At 36.2% G+C, this 11,042-nt stretch overlaps 1 pseudogene; it reads left to right on the top strand.

The window, feature by feature from the left end:
• Positions 1 to 2,444: 2,444 nt before the first annotated feature.
• LOC131402550 (homer protein homolog 2-like) lies at positions 2,445 to 3,500 on the top strand (annotated as a pseudogene).
• Positions 3,501 to 11,042: the final 7,542 nt, after the last annotated feature.

Raw genomic sequence — 11,042 nt, 5'->3', positions numbered from 1 at the left:
TAATGAAAGGCAAAAGACTCAGAATAGCCAACACAGTATTGAAAGAGAAGAACAAATTTGGAGGATTGACATTATGAAACTTCAAGAATTATTTTACACTTCAGTAATCAAGACACTCTGGCACTGGCAGAATAGACAAATATATCTGTGACATAAGTTAGAGAGGCCAAAAATAGACGCACATAGATATAGTGAACTGATTTTAACAAAGGAGCAAAGACAATTCAATGGAGAAAAGATATTGTCAACAAATAGTGCTGGAATTGGACATACACGTTAAAAAAATGAATCCAGGGGCCGGGCCATGGCATAGTGGTTAAGTTTGGCATGTCCCACTTCAGTGGCCCTAGTTCACAGGTTCAGAACATGGGTCTGGACCTAATCCACTTGTCAGCCATGCTGTTGTGGTGACCCACATATAAAAAGTAGAGGCAGAGTGACATGGATGTTAGCTCAGAGCTAATCTTCCTCTCAAGCAAAAAAATGAAGATTGACAAGTGATGTTAGATCAGGGCTAATCTTCCTTATTAAAAAAAAAAAGAAAGAAAAAGAAAAGAAAAAATCGTCTAGACACAGACTTCAAGCCTTTCACAAAATTAAAACAACATGAATAATAAATATAAAACACAGAAGTATAAAACTCCTACATGATAACAGCAAAAATTTAGATGACTTTGGATTTGGTGGGGCCGGCCCTATGGCTTAGCAGTTAAGTGCGTGCACTCTGCTACAGGCAGCCTGGGTGCGGATCCTCGGTGCGCACTGATGCACTGCTTCTACAGCCATGCTGAGGCCACGTCCCACATACAGGAACTAGAAGGATGTGCAACTATGACATGCAGCTATCTACTAAGGCTTTGGGGGAAAAAAGGAGGAGGATTGACAATACATGTTAGCTCAGAGCTGGTCTTCCTCAGCAAAAAGAGGAGGTTTAGCATGGATGTTAGCTCAGGGCTGATCTTCCTTACAAAAATAAAATTAAAAAAAAATAAAAACATAACTAAAAATGAATTTTGTAATGACTTTTTAGATATGACATTAAAGGCACAATTCATGAATAAAAGAATTGATAAGCTAGGTTTCATTACAATTAAAGTTTCTTATTCTCCTGTAGACACTATCAAGAGAACAAAAAGAGAAGCCACAGACTGGGAGAAAATATTTGCAGAAGTCATATTTGATAAAGGACTGTTTTTCAAAAAATTCAAAGAAAACTTAAAAGTCAACAATAACAAAACATGCAAGCCGATTTCAAAATCTACATTCCCAGACACTAGCCAAGGGTGATCCTAATAATTAGGATTTTCTAAAGATAAGCAATTAGACCTATGTCAACTATATTGTGCAGAGTTATACAACAAATAAATGATCTTAAAGATGGTTATATGACTTTATTAAAGAGTTTTACTACTGTAGTCAAGTAGATAGACAGATGGACAGTATTTTCAACAAGTAAACAGAAGATACACGTTATTTTTAAATATCCAGAGAAATCTCCTTAAAAATGGAAAGATTTTAGGCTTCAAATTGTCAACAATTTCATGAAAGCAGAAACTCTGCAGTAGCCACTCTGAAATGACAATAGAAACTATCAATTAAACTGTAAACAAAAAGTAATATATGTAGTAACAAATGGCTGGATTTCATCGTTTCTTGTGGCTGAGTAGTATTCCATTGTGTATATATACCACATCTTCTTTATCCATCCATCCCTTGATGGGCACTTAGGTTATCAGAGGGGAAGTGGGTAGGGAGGTGGTGAAAGGGATAATTCGGCACAAGTGTGTGGTGATGGGTTGTAATTAGTATTTGAGTGGTGAACATGATGTAATCTATGCAGAAATATAAGTATAATGATGTACACCTGAAATTTATACAATGTTATAAACCAATGTTACTGCAATAAACAAAAAATTTTTTAAAAAGTAATATATGACCTCCAGCTGATTTCACTTAAAACATTCTTTTAAATAACTTCTGGATTAAATAAAATATCTAAATTAAGATTACTTTTAAGGAATCAGAGAACTGTTAAGTGGAAGCATAATGAAAGGAATCAAGGGGCCTGAATTCAGGTGACTAATTCTGCCAGTTACTAGCTTAATATGACAGGAAATTCGTGGATTCTGAACATTTTCTCTTACCCATCACTAAAATGAAGCTTTAACACTTTGATACTTGTGCACAACATAACATGACTTTCAAATACCAAAAATTAGTCACAATCGGGGGCCCTGGTGCTGGAAACCATGAGGATATGTAACGATACTGATTAGGGAGCTGGGCAACTTGATCACCTTGCCCCTGGTGGCACATTCCCTGCTGCACCTGGAGGTGGCGAGAGCAGCAGCTTCACAGAGTTGAGAGGTGCCAGCGCTGAGCCGTGTGGGCACAGGTCACCTTATGTGCTGCGTGGGGAGTAACTGAGAAAAGCAGTGCAGAAGATGAGAGAACAGCCCATCTTCACCATCCAAGCATGTCTTCCAGGTGGACTCCATCACCAAGAACTGGGTGTCAGCAAGTGAGCAGGAAGCCACCATATCCTACTTCTAGGTGTCACAAAAACAAGTATTGGATCCTAAGTTTGTAAGGAGCCAAAGTGATTATAAACAACACAAGCACACCTAATATTACTTTAATTAAAATATCACAGAAGTTTGGGCAGTGGACCAACAGTAGAGCCAAAGTGGTGTTTGGTTTGCGTTTTTCCCCTGAACAGCAGCTGACAAAGTTTGCAGAGAAATTTTAGGAGGTAAAAGATGCAGCCAAAGTAGCCAGAAACAAGTCCCAGGAGAAAATCAAATCCTTGAGTAATCATTCCCAAGAATCTGGGTGTGGAACTTCACCCTCTACTCAGGTTTACAGTGTCAATGGGGTACACAATGAAAAGGCCTCTCATATGGCTACCTTCCACACACAGCTGAAGTCTGAGAAGGACAAGCTGATTTGTGACATAGAGTGCTGCCAATGTGTAGAAATAGGAGAATAAGCTGCAGCCCCTGCAGGAGAGCAATATCTGGCTGCCCATGGCATTTCAGGAGTCAGTGGCTAGTGTGGAGCAGTGGAAGGGGCAGCTCTTTATCTGCCTTGAAGAGAATGACTGGCTATAGAAGAATATTGAAGACTTGGAAGAATAAAGCAGTGAGATAAACATAGAGAAGGAGAAGAATACCGAGTTGAAGAGAAGAATTGAGGATCTGGGGTCAGAACTCTGAGAAAAGGAGACAGGGTTAAAAGACCTCTGAAAACAAAGTGAAATCAAACCTCAGCTCATGTCAGAGTGTGAATACATCTCTGAGAAGTTAGAGGCAGCAAAGAGCGAGAATCAAGAGCACCTGGAAGACCGAGTGCTTTCTCTAAAGACAGTCACTAAGGAAAGTAACTAGCAACCATGCAACCTGAAGGCAGAATTGAAGAACCTCCTAGAGGTGCTGGACGGGAAGATCAATGAACTCCATGACTTCTGTGTAAGCCTCTCCAAGTTGGAAAAGGACAACTAGGGCAGGGATGAGACCACATGAGTCCCAAGTGTGTGTGTGAGACAAAATAGGACTAGGACATTCTCCTTTCTGTGTTGCTTCTGTAAATGCAGGTGCAATTTGTTGTGTTTCCAAGCCAGTTGTGTCACCTGCTCTCTCCTCTCCAGAATAGAAATCTCCTCTTGCTTCTCTGGCCTTGCGAGATTGTGGGCAACCGGAAGATTTCTGGAAGAAGTTAGATTTCTGGAAGAAGCTAGATTTCTGGATCTAGCTTAAGGATCCAGAAATAAGTCTGCCTTAAATATTTATGCAGTCACAGCAGGGATATTTATATCTTCCTTTTTTTTTTCGGGGAAGAAAAGTAGCCCTGAGCTAACATCTGTTGCCAATCTTCCTCTATTTTGTATGTGGGATGATGCCACAGCATGGCTTGATGAGTGGTGTGTAGGTCTGCACCTGGGATCCAAACTTGTGATCCCTGGGCTACAGAAGCAGAGCATACAAACTTAACCACTACACCAATGGACTAGCTCCTATATATTTCTTAAGGGTTATTGCAACCATATTAAATGAAAAAAGTGTTTTATAGTCCAAATATGAATATCCTTTACACCTGCATTTTTAAAAATCATGTTCATAATATTTGAATGCCTACCAGGCACCAGTGCATGAGATGTAGAGATGACAATTTTCTTCTCAATAGATATCGAAATGCTTTAAAACAACCACTTAGTGGAGACTTGTCCAGTGGAAAAAAGTTTCTGGTGGGTGCATTTTCTGGCACGGGAATCACTTGCATCTACTTTATCCCCTTCCTACCTGCCCTCAGTTTATGAGGTTGTGACAATGACTCCATTCTTGGTTTTAATTTCTGAGCATATTGCTGTGCTGTGGGAACATGAAGTTTTGGTGCTTAGCACAGTATTTGACAGAAAGTAGGTTCTTATTAAATATTTGTTCAATTAAACATAAAAATATAATAAGCACACTCTGCAACTTACAGTCATATGGTATATTGCAGGGTGTATGTGCCTCAATCAAGAAACTCAAGATTTCAACAACTCAAGGCACTGTTACCTCTCACAAAATATCTGTGTGAAATATTTTACTCATGTGCATCACTTCGATGTCTGTAATTTTGAAGAACAACAGAGAAGAAATCTCTTTCTGACAATGGAAAATCTTTAGGAAGTTACAATAATCATTAAAAGGTCCCACAGAATTGAAATGAACTTGTGGGAACTTTACAGGAACAGAAGTAAACAAAACAAATTATCCAGAGTAGTAATGAAACAGGGAAGTCAGTTCTTCCTCCAGATGCTGGGTGATCACACAGCCCTTCTATCTGGGTGGGGCGTCCACCTTGATTCCAGAGCAACTCAAATCAAACAGATCCAGACAAGAGCAATTCCCCATGGAAGGTCTCCGACGTGTGAGAGCACAATAGGAAATTAGGAAACACACAGGAAAACAACTTAAGGAAAAAGGGCCTGTAAAAATAGATGTTAGAATTATGTTTAAAATTTTAAAACAAACAAAAATGGAAATATTGGAAATCAAATAATGAGGAAAGATAAAAAAAATACTTGACAAACTATACTTGGAAAAAATATATAAATTAACGAGTTAAAAATATTTTAAGTTAAAAATTTTAATGTATGGCTTAAACATTAAATTAGATCAAGATGATGAGAAGATGAGTGAACGGGAATATTAAGCAGAGTGAATCCATTCAAAGTGCAGAACACAGAAAGACACAGTCGAATGCAACACAACTTCAGTTAGAGAGACTTGATGACTGCAGAGAGAATAAAGAAAACATATCTAACTGCATCATGAGATTTAGAGAATATATAAAGGGAATGCGCCTTGACGTCAATCTTAACAACAATGTTTTGGATTTGACAGCAAAAGCACAAGCAAAAAAAGAAAAAAACTAAACAATCTGGACTACTGAAACTAGAAATCTTCTGCAAAAAAAAGAAAACCACTAAAAAAAAAAAGGAAACTTATGGAATGGGATAAAATATTTTCAAATTGTATGTTTGATAAGAGGTTAATATCCAAATTACATAAAGAACACAGAAAACTCAATAGCAAAAATAAAAAGCCAAACAAGCTGATTAAGAAATGGGCAGAGGAAGATATGCAAATGTCCAAGTACATGAAAGGCGCTCATTATAACTAATAATCAAAGAAATCCCACTAATATTAGGCAATCCCACTTCTAGGTATGTATCCAAAGGAGATGAAAACAGAATCTTGAAGAGATATCTACACTCTCGTGATTATTGTAGCATTATTAACAGTAGGCAAAATATGAAAACAATCGAAGTATCTATCAACAGATGAATGGGTAAAGATGTGGTGTATACCATAGAATATTATTCAATCATGAGTAAGAACAAAATCTTGCTATTTTCAACAACATGGATAGAATACGAGGGCACTATGCTAAACAAAACAAGCCAAAGAGAAAAAGGCAATGCCTGATATTGTTTATATGTGGAATCTGAATAAAAAAGTCAAACTTATAGAAACAGAGAGTTGAAAAGTGGGCTGGGGTTGGGGGAAATAGGGAGATGTTGGTAAATGAGTACAAATTTTCATCTCTAATACAAATAAGTTCTGAGGATATAATGTAAATCATGGTGACTATGGTTGCTAACACTGTATTGTATAATTGAAACTTGCTAAGAGAGTAGAGCTTAAATATTCTCAACAATAAAAGGAGATAAATGTGTCAAGGGATGGATGTGTTAATTAACTAGATGGGGGGATCCTTTTACAATGTATAGGTATATTAAATCATCATAATGTACACTTTAAATATATTACAACTTTATTTGTCAATTTTACCTCTATAAAACTGAAATTTAAAAGAGAGACAGAATGAAAAGAAACAATGAAATAAACAATTATCTATATATTTCTAAAATTGAAATCAGACACGGGTCTTTCTATCCATAAATGTTTTGCATCATAAAATAAATAAATAAAGAGAAATAGTGGAACAAAAATATGAGTCAAACGTCCTAACACAAAGAGAAGAAACATGCTTGAAAGTAGTAACAGGAGAGATATCCTACAAAGATGACAACGAATTCTCCACTGTTTTTTTTATTTTTGGTGTTTTTTTGGTGAGGAAGATTGGCCCTGAGCTAACATCTGTGTCAATCTCCGTCTATTTTGCATGTGTGATGCTGTCACAGCATGACTTGAGGAGCAGGGTGTAGGTCCATGACTGGGATCCGAACCCGTGAACCCCAGGCCACTAAAGTGGAACACATGAACTTAACCACTATGCCACCAGGCCGGCCCCTGAACTTCTCCAGTTTTAATAGCCATAATCCATAGAAATAAAACATTAAGTGTTCAGGGGAAAAACATATTCAAGCTAGAATTCAATAGTTAGCTAAAATATTTTAAATGAACAAGTGTAAAACAAAATAATTTCACAAGTAAAAATTTGATTTCCAAAGAAGCTTCTAAAGTGTACACTTGAACATGAAGAAAAATTTTCCCTCTATGAAGATTTGAAAATCAAAATAAAAGTGTAGGAAACTTGTAAACATATGAGAATATCCAAATAAGTTGAATACAGAATGAAATAAACACAAAGAAATTTCTATCACAGGTTTGGGTATCTAGATATATTAAACTATAATTCCATACATTTTAGTTAAATCAGAGGGCAAAATCTGTGCTAGCAATAATTTTTATTTTTTTTTGCTAGTGAATAGTTGCCCTGAGCTCACACCTGTTTCCAATATTCCTCTTTTTTTTACTTGAGGAACATTAGCCCTGAACTAACATCTGTGCCAATCTTCCTCTATTTTGTATGTGGGTCATTGTCTCAGAATGGCTGATGAGGGCCGTAGGTTTCCTCCTGGGACTGAAACCCATGAACCTGGGCCACCGAAGTGGAGCACACCAAATTAACCAATACACCATGGTGCAGGCTCCTAGCAGTAATTTTAATTGATGACAGAGGATCTATTGTCAAGACTAATTTTCATTGGAAATGTTAAAAATTGATGTTACCTTTACAACCTAATTTTTTAAATGTTGACTATGCTTTTGTCAGAACCGATTAACACCAAAGCATAGGAAGCAGCATAGAGATTGAGCACAAGCCACTGGACATCTGAGAAGACTGGATAATCTTCTCATAACAAGGATGAAGAGGATGAAAAGATGATGTCCACTTAGTACATGATCACAAAGAAACTCACCAGCAGAAGGATGGTCTGGGTGGCCCTTTTCTCTCTAGAGGCTTTTGGGGAGAGGCTGTTGCTGTGAATGTGCTGGGGCCATAACGGATGCCTGAATAAGTGAATCATCATATACATACTTGGGACCAGCATAATTCCTACAAAGAAGTAGTCTCTGGATATCAGAGTGGGAAACAGGCCACTGATGAGTAGAGATCACTGGGTAAAGTGAGCAGTGTTTACTGAGAATCAGAAGATTAGTCTGGGTCACATTGGAAGAAGCAACAGTGTACATCAGGTTACCATTGCAAGATACACATAAGGACCATAAGAAGAAGAAAATATGCACAATTTAATTTGTGAATTTATGTTTCCACCTAGACAACCAGGATGTGCCTGGGCTGATGGTAATGGCCGAGAGCATGCTCAGGAGGACTACAGATGGAGATACATCTAATCACCCTGCTTACAAGAAAATACACCTTACATTTGCAGTCCTTCCAAAAATTTAGTTACTAAAATGTCTGGCGACACCAAAAATACTAAAATGAGAAGCATCAGTATGCACATGAGGGTCAGGGGACTGTTGGTGAAGTATGTAGACTTCTGCCTAAGACACAGAATTGTGAAGATTCAGAAGAAAAGGAGGAAGCTGTTCATTGAGGATCCAATGCCAGCTTGGAAAAGAAGCTTTTCTTAATGGTAACGTGAGTGGAAAGTGTGTTCATCTTAATGGCAAAGATGAAACGTATATTTTGTTTGTCTGAAAAAAATAAAAAACATCAACATTATTTATTTCTTGGTCAAAGTCATATTTATCATAATTTTTATTTCATCCAATAATTTTTGATATATCCTAAATATCTCCTATAAATTCTAAAATAATCAGCCTCACTATTATTTTACATGTGTAATATTATAATAGATTTGAGAAATAATAGGTATGTAAAACCTACATATTACATTTTGACTCATAATCATGTCTGAGTAAGGTGTCCACTATCTATACTTCTTTAATTCCTGGGTATTCCTGTTTAGTAAGCATTTCTTTGCTATTTTTCCTTCTTTTGTTTAATATTTACCACCCATAACAGTGATAGGCACAGAAAAATTATTCAGTGTTTTTTGTGCAAGTGAAGTGAAGTAAGTGGGAAAAGATTCACCAAAACAAAAGAGAATGTTTCCACGTTTTCTGGAATTTGTAAAATTCTGACTTATTTTCTATAACCAACGCTTGGGAGAGATAATGGAGTAATTTCAAGAATTTTAAGCAATTTTTGGGGGATTTCAAGTGAAAGGAGACTGGAGTCCCTTAATGTCAATCTGTTTTTTTAAAAAGTCCTAATGGGACATGACAATATTCAAATCCTATATTTGTTTACTGTTACTTCTGTAATAATTTACTAATAACTTGATGATTTAAACAACAGAAAATTTTTATCTACAGTTTTGGCAGTCTGAAGCCTGAAAAGATTTCACTAGTTTAAAGTCAAGGTCTCTGCAGGGCTACATTCCTATATGGAGAGTTTAGGGATAATCTATTTCCTTTACTTATCACACTTATAGAGGCCACATATTTCTTGGCTTGTAGGCCCCTTATAATTTCAAAGCCAGCAATAAACAATTGAGTCTTTTTTACATAGCATCACTCAGGCACTGTGTCTCTTGACCCATTGTTCCACAGTTAAGGCCCTTTGTGATTACATTGTGCCCATCCAGATAATCCAAGTTAATCTATCTTAAAGTCAGTTTATTAATAACTTTAATTCAACCTACAAGTTTAATTCTTCTTCAAATAATCTAATATATTGATAGGTACTGAGAAGCAATATGTTGATATATTTTGGGGGCTATTATCATGCTTAGCATAAGTCCTCTTAATATTATCTCCTCAAAATCGTCTTGACTCTCTCTCAGGTTAGTTTCCATCTCACATACCCTTTATGAAAACTCTCTTCATCTCAGTAGGGAATTTCTAAAGTTCAACTAAATTATCAAGAGCATAAACACAACTTTTCTCCACCTTATGATATCCATGTGGTGGCATCAAAATGAACAAACATTGATCCTTTTCTTGAGACTGTCCTTCACACAGGAACACACACCAAAAACTTGAAAAATACTTAGGTCACCAGTAGTAAAGATTATTCCCTTTAACTCTTCTGTTTTAAGTGATGAGATGTTTATTTATTTATTTACCTATTTATGTATTTATTTATTCATGCATACTTATATACATACATACTTTGGTGAGGACATTTATTTTCTACCCTCTTAACAAATTTCAATTAAAAAATACAGTGTTATTGACTATAGTTGCACCCTGTTATACATTAGGTTCCCAGAATTTATTTATCTTATAACTGAATGTTTGTACGCTTTTACTAATTTCTCTCTATTTCCCCCACACCGCAGTCCCTGGAAAACACATTCAACTCTCTGTTTCTATAAGATTGAATGATTTTCTTATATTTTTCACACATAAATGATACCAAAGAGTATTTGTCGTCTTTCGTTTTGCTTATTTCACTGTGCATAATGAACTCCAAGTTCATCCATGTTGGCACAAATAGAAGGATTTCCTTGTTTTTAAGACCGAATGACATTCTTTTGTATATGTATCTATATACAACATGTGTATATATATCACATTTTTTATCCATTCTTCTGTCAACAGACACCTTGTTTCCATACCTCCTTTAACTCTTAAGCAAGATATATCTAACATCAGAACCTATTGTGAAAATTTCACTAAAGAATTTTAAAAATTATTTTCATGTATCACTTTCCCTGGATGCAAGCAGCAATATTGTCTCCAATTAATTCAATCTAGAGTTTAGAAAAAATCACATGTATAACATCAAAATAAAGAAAAAAACCTAACATTCCTTCATATTCTTCTTTCGAGGTTGGTGAATGTTTGGTTGTGTTTTCAAGGTTACTTGAAGTATAAATATAAATGTGAAGGCAACTTTACCGTATTCGTTTATTACTTCTAAAAGTTTTCTGGTGGATTCTTTAGGGTTTTCTCTATCTAAAATCATGTCATCTGCAAATAGTGACAGTTTCACTTCTTACTTTCCAATTTGGGTCCCTTTTATTTCTTTTTCTTGACTGATTGCTCTGGCTAGGACTTCCAGTACTATGTCAAATAAGAGTGGTGAGAGTGTGCATCCTTGTCTGGTTCCTGTTCTCACTCAAGTGAGGCTCCTGAGTTAACTGATGCTGAGCCTGGATTGGGGAGGACAATAGATCCCATGAATTGGAGTTACCAGGCAGAATACAAGGGGCTTACTTACATTTCAATTTCAGATATAAACAAATATTTTTTTAGTAGAAATATGTCCCA

This window comes from Diceros bicornis, unplaced genomic scaffold (assembly GCF_020826845.1).
Source record: "Diceros bicornis minor isolate mBicDic1 unplaced genomic scaffold, mDicBic1.mat.cur scaffold_145_ctg1, whole genome shotgun sequence".
Taxonomy (NCBI): domain Eukaryota; kingdom Metazoa; phylum Chordata; class Mammalia; order Perissodactyla; family Rhinocerotidae; genus Diceros; species Diceros bicornis.
This window is presented reverse-complemented; position numbering and strand designations above follow the sequence as displayed.